This window comes from Pelobates fuscus, chromosome 2 (assembly GCF_036172605.1).
Source record: "Pelobates fuscus isolate aPelFus1 chromosome 2, aPelFus1.pri, whole genome shotgun sequence".
Classification (NCBI taxonomy): domain Eukaryota; kingdom Metazoa; phylum Chordata; class Amphibia; order Anura; family Pelobatidae; genus Pelobates; species Pelobates fuscus.
This window is the reverse complement of record NC_086318.1, coordinates 16454671-16468104: the sequence shown is the minus strand read 5'-3', so window position 1 is coordinate 16468104 and position 13434 is coordinate 16454671. Positions and strand designations below refer to the sequence as shown.

General features: G+C 43.0%; 17 non-coding genes across 17 annotated transcripts; all 17 read right to left on the bottom strand.

The window, feature by feature from the left end:
• Nucleotides 1-619: 619 nt before the first annotated feature.
• On the bottom strand, nt 620-692 carry TRNAV-CAC (transfer RNA valine (anticodon CAC)). Its single transcript has one exon. It is a non-coding gene; the product is annotated as a tRNA-Val (tRNA).
• Nucleotides 693-2114: 1422 nt separating this feature from the next.
• On the bottom strand, nt 2115-2187 carry TRNAV-CAC (transfer RNA valine (anticodon CAC)). The gene has a single exon. It is a non-coding gene; the product is annotated as a tRNA-Val (tRNA).
• A 1422-nt stretch (nt 2188-3609) lies between these two features.
• TRNAV-CAC (transfer RNA valine (anticodon CAC)) lies at nt 3610-3682 on the bottom strand. The gene has a single exon. It is a non-coding gene; the product is annotated as a tRNA-Val (tRNA).
• A 1050-nt stretch (nt 3683-4732) lies between these two features.
• On the bottom strand, nt 4733-4805 carry TRNAV-AAC (transfer RNA valine (anticodon AAC)). Its single transcript has one exon. It is a non-coding gene; the product is annotated as a tRNA-Val (tRNA).
• Nucleotides 4806-5104: 299 nt separating this feature from the next.
• On the bottom strand, nt 5105-5177 carry TRNAV-CAC (transfer RNA valine (anticodon CAC)). Its single transcript has one exon. It is a non-coding gene; the product is annotated as a tRNA-Val (tRNA).
• Nucleotides 5178-6145: 968 nt separating this feature from the next.
• On the bottom strand, nt 6146-6218 carry TRNAV-CAC (transfer RNA valine (anticodon CAC)). Its single transcript has one exon. It is a non-coding gene; the product is annotated as a tRNA-Val (tRNA).
• A 1051-nt stretch (nt 6219-7269) lies between these two features.
• On the bottom strand, nt 7270-7342 carry TRNAV-AAC (transfer RNA valine (anticodon AAC)). Its single transcript has one exon. It is a non-coding gene; the product is annotated as a tRNA-Val (tRNA).
• A 299-nt stretch (nt 7343-7641) lies between these two features.
• Nucleotides 7642-7714, bottom strand: TRNAV-CAC (transfer RNA valine (anticodon CAC)). The gene has a single exon. It is a non-coding gene; the product is annotated as a tRNA-Val (tRNA).
• A 575-nt stretch (nt 7715-8289) lies between these two features.
• TRNAV-AAC (transfer RNA valine (anticodon AAC)) lies at nt 8290-8362 on the bottom strand. The gene has a single exon. It is a non-coding gene; the product is annotated as a tRNA-Val (tRNA).
• Nucleotides 8363-8661: 299 nt separating this feature from the next.
• On the bottom strand, nt 8662-8734 carry TRNAV-CAC (transfer RNA valine (anticodon CAC)). The gene has a single exon. It is a non-coding gene; the product is annotated as a tRNA-Val (tRNA).
• Nucleotides 8735-9309: 575 nt separating this feature from the next.
• TRNAV-AAC (transfer RNA valine (anticodon AAC)) lies at nt 9310-9382 on the bottom strand. Its single transcript has one exon. It is a non-coding gene; the product is annotated as a tRNA-Val (tRNA).
• Nucleotides 9383-9681: 299 nt separating this feature from the next.
• TRNAV-CAC (transfer RNA valine (anticodon CAC)) lies at nt 9682-9754 on the bottom strand. The gene has a single exon. It is a non-coding gene; the product is annotated as a tRNA-Val (tRNA).
• A 575-nt stretch (nt 9755-10329) lies between these two features.
• Nucleotides 10330-10402, bottom strand: TRNAV-AAC (transfer RNA valine (anticodon AAC)). Its single transcript has one exon. It is a non-coding gene; the product is annotated as a tRNA-Val (tRNA).
• A 299-nt stretch (nt 10403-10701) lies between these two features.
• TRNAV-CAC (transfer RNA valine (anticodon CAC)) lies at nt 10702-10774 on the bottom strand. Its single transcript has one exon. It is a non-coding gene; the product is annotated as a tRNA-Val (tRNA).
• Nucleotides 10775-11823: 1049 nt separating this feature from the next.
• TRNAV-AAC (transfer RNA valine (anticodon AAC)) lies at nt 11824-11896 on the bottom strand. The gene has a single exon. It is a non-coding gene; the product is annotated as a tRNA-Val (tRNA).
• Nucleotides 11897-12195: 299 nt separating this feature from the next.
• Nucleotides 12196-12268, bottom strand: TRNAV-CAC (transfer RNA valine (anticodon CAC)). Its single transcript has one exon. It is a non-coding gene; the product is annotated as a tRNA-Val (tRNA).
• A 1049-nt stretch (nt 12269-13317) lies between these two features.
• Nucleotides 13318-13390, bottom strand: TRNAV-AAC (transfer RNA valine (anticodon AAC)). The gene has a single exon. It is a non-coding gene; the product is annotated as a tRNA-Val (tRNA).
• Nucleotides 13391-13434: the final 44 nt, after the last annotated feature.

Here is a 13434-nt window from a genome sequence, read left to right as displayed (position 1 = left end):
TCACAACTCTATTCAGCAAGCTGATCGCTCATGTGAGTAAACATGATTTTCTTGCATTTTTAGTAGAAAATCAATCTCTGAAAGTACAGCGAGCATGAGTTTTGCTTTTGTCAACGATGATTTTTGCACAAAACCCTTCTCCCATTGTAGGGAATATGACAAAAAGAACAGATGCACTTGAAATTTGCAAAGAGACTTCGAAAAGCCGCATTCTAACAAAAAGGAATCCAAAACTGAACGAAAGCAATGTTTCTGCCTGGTTTCGAAACGGGGACCTTTCGCGTGTTAGGTGAACATGATAACCACTACACTACAGAAACTACAGCTGTGCACATCCCTGTTGAGACCGGAGTAGCATGCGCCATGTGCAAGCACTGAATGCAAGACAGAAAATGCTGTCTTGCATTCGGTACTTGCACATGGCGAATGCTGATTTAATGAGTGCAATTCAGCTTTTTCTCAGACAACATTAGCTTCAGATTTTTGGAAACCACTTCATTCAGCTAACAGATCGCTTACGTCTTGCCGAGTATACGTGATTTTTGGATTCATAGTCAAGCAGGTGCATTTCCAATTCAGAAGACTTCTAACGTCAGCAGATTTAGCAAAAATTAAATAATGTTTCTGCCAGGTTTCGAACCTGGGACCTTTCGCGTGTGAGGCGAACGTGATAACCACTACACTACAGAAACTGCCATAATGCCGATTTTGCACAGGAAAATTGGGGGAATGTGTTTGCTGCATACCCATCGTATTTAAAAAGTCCCCAGATTCAAATGCCTATTTCCTTCAACATACATAGAAGAAGAAAACAGTCTGTTGATGTGAAATTGTATTCTTGGCAAAAGTTTGATCTGTCCAGTCAATCATTTCCAAACCTACACACATACAACAAACAATCCCTCCCCTCTGCCTGTGATATAATTAAGGCAGTTAATGCATTAACTTAATTATCCCCAGGCAGAAAAAAATAAAAAACGCACATTTTTCTAAAGTACCATAAGTGGCCCAAAACACAACATATCCCCATAAATGTTACATCACCCGACAGCTCTGATCTGGGTGAGCGACATATCCGAAAATCACCCAGATCAGATCAGGGGTTCAGAAATTTCATAGAAGTCATAATTTTGCCCAGGCGAACCCAGGATTTCATGCCCAAAACAGTTCCATAGATTGGCGGCTAAGTGCCGCTGGAGGACCGACCTGGAACCGCGAGGTTTTCATGCCGAAAATAGCTCCAGGGCATTCGCGGCAAAGTCCCCTTGAAGTCTATTCGTGGTTTAAGTCAATGCGAACAAGATGGCCGCCACCGCGTGTTCCAATGTCGAATGGCGGCCACGTCGACTGTTCGGGAGTTCGAAGAACCATTGTCTAAAGTTCCAATGGCCACAAATAGGGTCTCTCAGCCAAAACAAATTAAAAGGGGCCATAGTCACAGAGCAAAAGGTTGGCAAATATTCCTCTCCAAAAACCAGTGGCGAGGTCACTTTCGTCACAACTCTATTCAGCAAGCTGATCGCTCATGTGAGTAAACATGATTTTCTTGCATTTTTAGTAGAAAATCAATCTCTGAAAGTACAGCGAGCATGAGTTTTGCTTTTGTCAACGATGATTTTTGCACAAAACCCTTCTCCCATTGTAGGGAATATGACAAAAAGAACAGATGCACTTGAAATTTGCAAAGAGACTTCGAAAAGCCGCATTCTAACAAAAAGGAATCCAAAACTGAACGAAAGCAATGTTTCTGCCTGGTTTCGAAACGGGGACCTTTCGCGTGTTAGGTGAACATGATAACCACTACACTACAGAAACTACAGCTGTGCACATCCCTGTTGAGACCGGAGTAGCATGCGCCATGTGCAAGCACTGAATGCAAGACAGAAAATGCTGTCTTGCATTCGGTACTTGCACATGGCGAATGCTGATTTAATGAGTGCAATTCAGCTTTTTCTCAGACAACATTAGCTTCAGATTTTTGGAAACCACTTCATTCAGCTAACAGATCGCTTACGTCTTGCCGAGTATACGTGATTTTTGGATTCATAGTCAAGCAGGTGCATTTCCAATTCAGAAGACTTCTAACGTCAGCAGATTTAGCAAAAATTAAATAATGTTTCTGCCAGGTTTCGAACCTGGGACCTTTCGCGTGTGAGGCGAACGTGATAACCACTACACTACAGAAACTGCCATAATGCCGATTTTGCACAGGAAAATTGGGGGAATGTGTTTGCTGCATACCCATCGTATTTAAAAAGTCCCCAGATTCAAATGCCTATTTCCTTCAACATACATAGAAGAAGAAAACAGTCTGTTGATGTGAAATTGTATTCTTGGCAAAAGTTTGATCTGTCCAGTCAATCATTTCCAAACCTACACACATACAACAAACAATCCCTCCCCTCTGCCTGTGATATAATTAAGGCAGTTAATGCATTAACTTAATTATCCCCAGGCAGAAAAAAATAAAAAACGCACATTTTTCTAAAGTACCATAAGTGGCCCAAAACACAACATATCCCCATAAATGTTACATCACCCGACAGCTCTGATCTGGGTGAGCGACATATCCGAAAATCACCCAGATCAGATCAGGGGTTCAGAAATTTCATAGAAGTCATAATTTTGCCCAGGCGAACCCAGGATTTCATGCCCAAAACAGTTCCATAGATTGGCGGCTAAGTGCCGCTGGAGGACCGACCTGGAACCGCGAGGTTTTCATGCCGAAAATAGCTCCAGGGCATTCGCGGCAAAGTCCCCTTGAATTCTATTCGTGGTTTAAGTCAATGCGAACAAGATGGCCGCCACCGCGTGTTCCAATGTCGAATGGCGGCCACGTCGACTGTTCGGGAGTTCGAAGAACCATTGTCTAAAGTTCCAATGGCCACAAATAGGGTCTCTCAGCCAAAACAAATTAAAAGGGGCCATAGTCACAGAGCAAAAGGTTGGCAAATATTCCTCTCCAAAAACCAGTGGCGAGGTCACTTTCGCCACAACTCTATTCAGCAAGCTGATCGCTCATGTGAGTAAACATGATTTTCTTGCATTTTTAGTAGAAAATCCATCTCTGAAAGTACAGCGAGCATGAGTTTTGCTTTTGTCGACGGTGATTTTTGCACAAAACCCTTCTCCCATTGTAGGGAATATGACAAAAGCAACAGATGCACTTGAAATTTGCAAAGAGACTTCGAAAAGCCGCATTCTAACAAAAAGGAATCCAAAACAGAACAAAAGCAATGTTTCTGCCCAGTTTCGATCCGGGGACCTTTCGCGTGTTACGCGAACGTGATAACCACTACACTACAGAAACTACAGCTGTGCACATCCATGTTGAGACCGGAGTAGCATGCGCCATGTGCAAGCACTGAATGCAAGACAGAAAATGCTGTCTTGCATTCGGTACTTGCACATGGCGCATGCTGATTTAATGAGTGCAATTCAGCTTTTTCTCAGACAACATTGGCTTCAGGTTTTTGGAAACCACTTTATTCAGCTAACAGATCGCTTACGTCTTGCCGAGTATACGTGATTTTTGGATTCATAGTCAAGAAGGTGCATTTCCAATTCAGAAGACTTCTAACGTCAGCAGATTTAGCAAAAATTAAATAATGTTTCTGCCAGGTTTCGAACCTGGGACCTTTCGCGTGTGAGGCGAACGTGATAACCACTACACTACAGAAACTGCCACAATGCCGACTTTGCACAGGAAAATTGGGGGAATGTGTTTGCTGCATACCCATCGTATTTAAAAAGTCCCCAGATTCAAATGCCTATTTCCTTCAACATACATAGATGAAGAAAACAGTCTGTTGATGTGAAATTGTATTCTTGGCAAAAGTTTGATCTGTCCAGTCAATCATTTCCAAACCTACACACATACAGTAAACAATCCCTCCCCTCTGCCTGTGATATAATTAAGGCAGTTAATGCATTAACTTAATTATCCCCAGGCAGAAAAAAAATAAAAAACGCACATTTTTCTAAAGTACCATAAGTGCCCAAAACACAACATATCCACAAAAATGTTACATCACCCGACAGCTCTGATCTGGGTGAGCGACATATCCGAAAATCACCCAGATCAGATCAGGGGTTCAGAAATTTCATAGAAGTCATAATTTTGCCCAGGCGAACCCGGGATTTCATGCCCAAAACAGTTCCATAGATTGGCGGCTAAGTGCCGCTGGAGGACCGAGCTGGAACCGCGAGGTTTTCATGCCAAAAATAGCTCCAGGGCATTCGCGGCAAAGTCCCCTTGAAGTCTATTCGTGGTTTAAGTCAATGCGAACAAGATGGCCGCCACCGCGGGTTCCAATGTCGAAAGGCGGCCACGTCGACTGTTCGGGAGTTCGAAGAACCATTGTCTAAAGTCCCAATGGCCACAAATAGGGTCTCTCAGCCAAAACAAATTAAAAGGGGCCATAGTCACAGAGCAAAAGGTTGGCAAATATTCCTCTCAAAAAAGCAGTGGCGAGGTCACTTTCGCCACAACTCTATTCAGCAAGCTGATCGCTCATGTGAGTAAACATTATTTTCTTGCATTTTTAGTAGAGAATCCATCTCTGAAAGTACAGCGAGCATGAGTTTTGCTTTTGTCGACGGTGATTTTTGCACAAAACCCTTCTCCCATTGTAGGGAATATGACAAAAAGAACAGATGCACTTGAAATTTGCAAAGAGACTTTGAAAAGCCGCATTCTAACAAAAAGGAATCCAAAACGGACCGAAAGCAATGTTTCTGCCCGGTTTCGAACCGGGGACATTTCGCGTGTTAGGCGAACGTGATAACCACTACACTACAGAAACTACAGCTGTGCACATCCCTGTTGAGACCGGAGTAGCATGCGCCTTGTGCAAGCACTGAATGCAAGACAGAAAATGCTGTCTTGCATTCGGTACTTGCACATGGCGCATGCTGATTTAATGAGTGCAATTCAGCTTTTTCTCAGACAACATTAGCTTCAGGTTTTTGGAAACCACTTTATTCAGCTAACAGATCGCTTACGTCTTGCCGAGTATACGTGATTTTTGGATTCATAGTCAAGCAGGTGCATTTCCAATTCAGAAGACTTCTAACGTCAGCAGATTTAGCAAAAAATAAATAATGTTTCTGCCAGGTTTCGAACCTGGGACCTTTCGCGTGTGAGGCGAACGTGATAACCACTACACTACAGAAACTGCCACAATGCCTACTTTGCGCAGGAAAATTGGGGGAATGTGCTGCATACCCATCATATTTAAAAAAAACACAACATATCCCCATAAATGTTACATCACCCGACAGCTCTGATCTGGGTGAGCGACATATCCGAAAATCACCCAGATCAGATCAGGGGTTCAGAAATTTCATAGAAGTCATAATTTTGCCCAGGCGAACCCGGGATTTCATGCCCAAAACAGTTCCATAGATTGGCGGCTAAGTGCCGCTGGAGGACCGACCTGGAACCGCAAGGTTTTCATGCCGAAAATAGCTCCAGGGCATTCACGGCAAAGTCCCCTTGAAGTCTATTCGTGGTTTAAGTCAATGCGAACAAGATGGCCGCCACCGCGTGTTCCAATGTCGAATGGCGGCCACGTCGACTGTTCGGGAGTTCGAAGAACCATTGTCTAAAGTCCCAATGGCCACAAATAGGGTCTCTCAGCCAAAACAAATTAAAAGGGGCCATAGTCACAGAGCAAAAGGTTGGCAAATATTCCTCTCCAAAAACCAGTGGCGAGGTCACTTTCGCCACAACTCTATTCAGCAAGCTGATCGCTCATGTGAGTAAACATGATTTTCTTGCATTTTTAGTAGAAAATCCATCTCTGAAAGTACAGCGAGCATGAGTTTTGCTTTTGTTGACGGTGATTTTTGCACAAAACCCTTCTCCCATTGTAGGGAATATGACAAAAAAAACAGATGCACTTGAAATTTGCAAAGACACTTCGAAAAGCCGCATTCTAACAAAAAGGAATCCAAAACAGAACAAAAGCAATGTTTCTGCCCGGTTTCGAACCGGGGACCTTTCGCGTGATAACCACTTTATTCAGCTAACAGATCGCTTACGTCTTGCCGAGTATACGTGATTTTTGGATTCATAGTCAAGCAGGTGCATTTCCAATTCAGAAGACTTCTAACGTCAGCAGATTTAGCAAAAATTAAATAATGTTTCTGCCAGGTTTCGAACCTGGGACCTTTCGCGTGTGAGGCGAACGTGATAACCACTACACTACAGAAACTGCCACAATGCCGACTTTGCACAGGAAAATTGGGGGAATGTGTTTGCTGCATACCCATCGTATTTAAAAAGTCCCCAGATTCAAATGCCTATTTCCTTCAACATACATAGAAGAAGAAAACAGTCTGTTGATGTGAAATTGTATTCTTGGCAAAAGTTTGATCTGTCCAGTCAATCATTTCCAAACCTACACACATACAGTAAACAATCCCTCCCCTCTGCCTGTGAAATAATTAAGGCAGTTAATGCATTAACTTAATTATCCCCAGGCAGAAAAAAAATAAAAAACGCACATTTTTCTAAAGTACCATAAGTGGCCCAAAACACAACATATCCACAAAAATGTTACATCACCCGACAGCTCTGATCTGGGTGAGCGACATATTCGAAAATCACCCAGAACAGATCAGGGGTTCAGAAATTTCATAGAAGTCATAATTTTGCCCAGGCGAACCCGGGATTTCATGCCCAAAACAGTTCCATAGATTGGCGGCTAAGTGCCGCTGGAGGACCGACCTGGAACCGCAAGGTTTTCATGCCGAAAATAGCTCCAGGGCATTCGCGGCAAAGTCCCCTTGAAGTCTATTCGTGGTTTAAGTCAATGCGAACAAGATGGCCGCCACCGCGTGTTCCAATGTCGAATGGCGGCCACGTCGACTGTTCTGGAGTTCGAAGAACCATTGTCTAAAGTCCCAATGGCCACAAATAGGGTCTCTCAGCCAAAACAAATTAAAAGGGGCCATAGTCACAGAGCAAAAGGTTGGCAAATATTCCTCTCCAAAAACCAGTGGCGAGGTCACTTTCGCCACAACTCTATTCAGCAAGCTGATCGCTCATGTGAGTAAACATGATTTTCTTGCATTTTTAGTAGAAAATCCATCTCTGAAAATACAGCGAGCATGAGTTTTGCTTTTGTCGACGGTGATTTTTGCACAAAACCCTTCTCCCATTGTAGGGAATATGACAAAAAGAACAGATGCACTTGAAATTTGCAAAAAGACTTCGAAAAGCCGCATTCTAACAAAAAGGAATCCAAAACAGAACAAAAGCAATGTTTCTGCCCGGCTTCGAACCGGGGACCTTTGGCGTGTTAGGCGAACGTGATAACCACTACACTACAGAAACTACAGCTGTGCACATCCATGTTGAGACCGGAGTAGCATGCGCCATGTGCAAGCACTGACTGCAAGACAGAAAATGCTGTCTTGCATTCGGTACTTGCACATGGCGCATGCTGATTTAATGAGTGCAATTTAGCTTTTTCTCAGACAACATTAGCTTCAGGTTTTTGGAAACCACTTTATTCAGCTAACAGATCGCTTACGTCTTGCCGAGTATACGTGATTTTTGGATTCATAGTCAAGCAGGTGCATTTCCAATTCAGAAGACTTCTAACGTCAGCAGATTTAGCAAAAATTAAATAATGTTTCTGCCAGGTTTCGAACCTGGGACCTTTCGCGTGTGAGGCGAACGTGATAACCACTACACTACAGAAACTGCCACAATGCCGACTTTGCGCAGGAAAATTGGGGGAATGTGTTTGCTGCATACCCATCGTATTTAAAAAGTCCCCAGATTCAAATGCCTATTTCCTTCAACATACATAGAAGAAGAAAACAGTCTGTTGATGTGAAATTGTATTCTTGGCAAAAGTTTGATCTGTCCAGTCAATCATTTCCGAAGAACCATTCGAAGAACCATTGTCTAAAGTCCCAATGGCCACAAATACGGTCTCTCAGCCAAAACAAATTAAAAGGGGCCATAGTCACAGAGCAAAAGGTTGGCAAATATTCCTCTCCAAAAACCAGTGGCGAGGTCACTTTCGCCACAACTCTATTCAGCAAGCTGATCGCTCATGTGAGTAAACATGATTTTCTTGCATTTTTAGTAGAAAATCCATCTCTGAAAGTACAGCGAGCATGAGTTTTGCTTTTGTCGACGGTGATTTTTGCACAAAACCCTTCTCCCATTGTAGGGAATATGACAAAAGGAACAGATGCACTTGAAATTTGCAAAGAGACTTCGAAAAGCCGCATTCTAACAAAAAGGAATCCAAAACAGAACAAAAGCAATGTTTCTGCCCGGTTTCGAACCGGGGACCTTTCGCGTGTTAGGCGAACGTGATAACTACTACACTACAGAAACTACAGCTGTGCACATCCATGTTGAGACCGGAGTAGCATGCGCCATGTGCAAGCACTGAATGCAAGACAGAAAATGCTGTCTTGCATTCGGTACTTGTACATGGCGCATGCTGATTTAATGAGTGCAATTTAGCTTTTTCTCAGACAACATTAGCTTCAGGTTTTTGGAAACCACTTTATTCAGCTAACAGATCGCTTACGTCTTGCCGAGTATACGTGATTTTTGGATTCATAGTCAAGCAGGTGCATTTCCAATTCAGAAGACTTCTAACGTCAGCAGATTTAGCAAAAATTAAATAATGTTTCTGCCAGGTTTCGAACCTGGGACCTTTCGCGTGTGAGGCGAACGTGATAACCACTACACTACAGAAACTGCCACAATGCCGACTTTGCGCAGGAAAATTGGGGGAATGTGTTTGCTGCATACCCATCGTATTTAAAAAGTCCCCAGATTCAAATGCCTATTTCCTTCAACATACATAGAAGAAGAAAACAGTCTGTTGATGTGAAATTGTATTCTTGGCAAAAGTTTGATCTGTCCAGTCAATCATTTCCGAAGAACCATTCGAAGAACCATTGTCTAAAGTCCCAATGGCCACAAATACGGTCTCTCAGCCAAAACAAATTAAAAGGGGCCATAGTCACAGAGCAAAAGGTTGGCAAATATTCCTCTCCAAAAACCAGTGGCGAGGTCACTTTCGCCACAACTCTATTCAGCAAGCTGATCGCTCATGTGAGTAAACATGATTTTCTTGCATTTTTAGTAGAAAATCCATCTCTGAAAGTACAGCGAGCATGAGTTTTGCTTTTGTCGACGGTGATTTTTGCACAAAACCCTTCTCCCATTGTAGGGAATATGACAAAAGGAACAGATGCACTTGAAATTTGCAAAGAGACTTCGAAAAGCCGCATTCTAACAAAAAGGAATCCAAAACAGAACAAAAGCAATGTTTCTGCCCGGTTTCGAACCGGGGACCTTTCGCGTGTTAGGCGAACGTGATAACTACTACACTACAGAAACTACAGCTGTGCACATCCATGTTGAGACCGGAGTAGCATGCGCCATGTGCAAGCACTGAATGCAAGACAGAAAATGCTGTCTTGCATTCGGTACTTGTACATGGCGCATGCTGATTTAATGAGTGCAATTCAGCTTTTTCTCAGACAACATTGGCTTCAGGTTTTTGGAAACCACTTTATTCAGCTAACAGATCGCTTACGTCTTGCCGAGTATACGTGATTTTTGGATTCATAGTCAAGCAGGTGCATTTCCAATTCAGAAGACTTCTAACGTCAGCAGATTTAGCAAAAATTAAATAATGTTTCTGCCAGGTTTCGAACCTGGGACCTTTCGCGTGTGAGGCGAACGTGATAACCACTACACTACAGAAACTGCCACAATGCCGACTTTGCACAGGAAAATTGGGGGAATGTGTTTGCTGCATACCCATCGTATTTAAAAAGTCCCCAGATTCAAATGCCTATTTCCTTCAACATACATAGAAGAAGAAAACAGTCTGTTGATGTGAAATTGTATTCTTGGCAAAAGTTTGATCTGTCCAGTCAATCATTTCCGAAGAACCATTCGAAGAACCATTGTCTAAAGTCCCAATGGCCACAAATACGGTCTCTCAGCCAAAACAAATTAAAAGGGGCCATAGTCACAGAGCAAAAGGTTGGCAAATATTCCTCTCCAAAAACCAGTGGCGAGGTCACTTTCGCCACAACTCTATTCAGCAAGCTGATCGCTCATGTGAGTAAACATGATTTTCTTGCATTTTTAGTAGAAAATCCATCTCTGAAAATACAGCGAGCATGAGTTTTGCTTTTGTCGACGGTGATTTTTGCACAAAACCCTTCTCCCATTGTAGGGAATATGACAAAAAGAACAGATGCACTTGAAATTTGCAAATAGACTTCGAAAAGCCGCATTCTAACAAAAAGGAATCCAAAACAGAACAAAAGCAATGTTTCTGCCCGGCTTCGAACCAGGGACCTTTCGCGTGTTAGGCGAACGTGATAACCACTACACTACAGAAACTACAGCTGTGCACATCCATGTTGAGACCGGAGTAGCATGCGCCATGTGCAAGCACTGACTGCAAGACAGAAAATGCTGTCTTGCATTCGGTACTTGCACATGGCGCATGCTGATTTAATGAGTGCAATTTAGCTTTTTCTCAGACAACATTAGCTTCAGGTTTTTGGAAACCACTTTATTCAGCTAACAGATCGCTTACGTCTTGCCGAGTATACGTGATTTTTGGATTCATAGTCAAGCAGGTGCATTTCCAATTCAGAAGACTTCTAACGTCAGCAGATTTAGCAAAAATTAAATAATGTTTCTGCCAGGTTTCGAACCTGGGACCTTTCGCGTGTGAGGCGAACGTGATAACCACTACACTACAGAAACTGCCACAATGCCGACTTTGCACAGGAAAATTCGGGGAATGTGTTTGCTGCATACCCATCGTATTTAAAAAGTCCCCAGATTCAAATGCCTATTTCCTTCAACATACATAGAAGAAGAAAACAGTCTGTTGATGTGAAATTGTATTCTTGGCAAAAGTTTGATCTGTCCAGTTAATCATTTCCAAACCTACACACATACAGCAAACAATCCCTCCCCTCTGCCTGTGATATAATTAAGGCAGTTAATGCATTAACTTAATTATCCCCAGGCAGTAAAAAATAAAAAACGCACATTTTTCTAAAGTACCATAAGTGGCCCAAAACACAACATATCCCATAAATGTTACATCACCCGACAGCTCTGATCTGGGTGAGCGACATATCCGAAAATCACCCGGATCATATCAGGGGTTCAGAAATTTCATAGAAGTCATAATTTTGCCCAGGCGAACCCGGGATTTCATGCCCAAAACAGTTCCATAGATTGGCGGCTAAGTGCCGCTGGAGGACCGACCTGGAACCGCGAGGTTTTCATGCCGAAAATAGCTCCAGGGCATTCGCGGCAAAGTCCCCTTGAAGTCTATTCGTGGTTTAAGTCAATGCGAACAAGATGGCCGCCACCGCGTGTTCCAATGTCGAATGGCGGCCACGTCGACTGTTCGGGAGTTCGAAGAACCATTGTCTAAAGTCCCAATGGCCACAAATAGGGTCTCTCAGCCAAAACTAATTAAAAGGGGCCATAGTCACAGAGCAAAAGGTTGGCAAATATTCCTCTCCAAAAACCAGTGGCGAGGTCACTTTCGCCACAACTCTATTCAGCAAGCTGATCGCTCATGTGAGTAAACATGATTTTCTTGCATTTTTAGTAGAAAAGCCATCTCTGAAAATACAGCGAGCATGAGTTTTGCTTTTGTCGACGGTGATTTTTGCACAAAACCCTTCTCCCATTGTAGGGAATATGACAAAAAGAACAGATGCACTTGAAATTTGCAAAGAGACTTCGAAAAGCCGCATTCTAACAAAAAGGAATCCAAAACAGAACAAAAGCAATGTTTCTGCCCGGCTTCGAACCAGGGACCTTTCGCGTGTTAGGCGAACGTGATAACCACTACACTACAGAAACTACAGCTGTGCACATCCATGTTGAGACCGGAGTAGCATGCGCCATGTGCAAGCACTGACTGCAAGACAGAAAATGCTGTCTTGCATTCGGTACTTGCACATGGCGCATGCTGATTTAATGAGTGCAATTTAGCTTTTTCTCAGACAACATTAGCTTCAGGTTTTTGGAAACCACTTTATTCAGCTAACAGATCGCTTACGTCTTGCCGAGTATACGTGATTTTTGGATTCATAGTCAAGCAGGTGCATTTCCAATTCAGAAGACTTCTAACGTCAGCAGATTTAGCAAAAATTAAATAATGTTTCTGCCAGGTTTCGAACCTGGGACCTTTCGCGTGTGAGGCGAACGTGATAACCACTACACTACAGAAACTGCCACAATGCTGACTTTGCACAGGAAAATTGGGGGAATGTGTTTGCTGCATACCCATCGTATTTAAAAAGTCCCCAGATTCAAATGCCTATTTCCTTCAACATACATAGAAGAAGAAAACAGTCTGTTGATGTGAAATTGTATTCTTGGCAAAAGTTTGATCTGTCCAGTTAATCATTTCCAAACCTACACACATACAGCAAACAATCCCTCCCCTCTGCCTGTGATATAATTAAGGCAGTTAATGCATTAACTTAATTATCCCCAGGCAGTAAAAAATAAAAAACGCACATTTTTCTAAAGTACCATAAGTGGCCCAAAACACAACATATCCCATAAATGTTACATCACCCGACAGCTCTGATCTGGGTGAGCGACATATCCGAAAATCACCCGGATCATATCAGGGGTTCAGAAATTTCATAGAAGTCATAATTTTGCCCAGGCGAACCCGGGATTTCATGCCCAAAACAGTTCCATAGATTGGCGGCTAAGTGCCGCTGGAGGACCGACCTGGAACTGCGAGGTTTTCATGCCGAAAATAGCTCCAGGGCATTCGCGGCAAAGTCCCCTTGAAGTCTATTCGTGGTTTAAGTCAATGCGAACAAGATGGCCGCCACCGCGTGTTCCAATGTCGAATGGCGGCCACGTCGACTGTTCGGGATTTCGAAGAACCATTGTCTAAAGTCCCAATGGCCACAAATAGGGTCTCTCAGCCAAAACTAATTAAAAGGGGCCATAGTCACAGAGCAAAAGGTTGGCAAATATTCCTCTCCAAAAACCAGTGGCGAGGTCACTTTCGCCACAACTCTATTCAGCAAGCTGATCGCTCATGTGAGTAAACATGATTTTCTTGCATTTTTAGTAGAAAATCCATCTCTGAAAATACAGCGAGCATGAGTTTTGCTTTTGTCGACGGTGATTTTTGCACAAAACCCTTCTCCCATTGTAGGGAATATGACAAAAAGAACAGATGCACTTGAAATTTGCAAAGAGACTTCGAAAAGCCGCATTCTAACAAAAAGGAATCCAAAACAGAACAAAAGCAATGGTTCTGCCCGGCTTCGAACCAGGGACCTTTCGCGTGTTAGGCGAACGTGATAACCACTACACTACAGAAACTACAGCTGTGCACATCCATGTTGAGACCGGAGTAGCATGCGCCA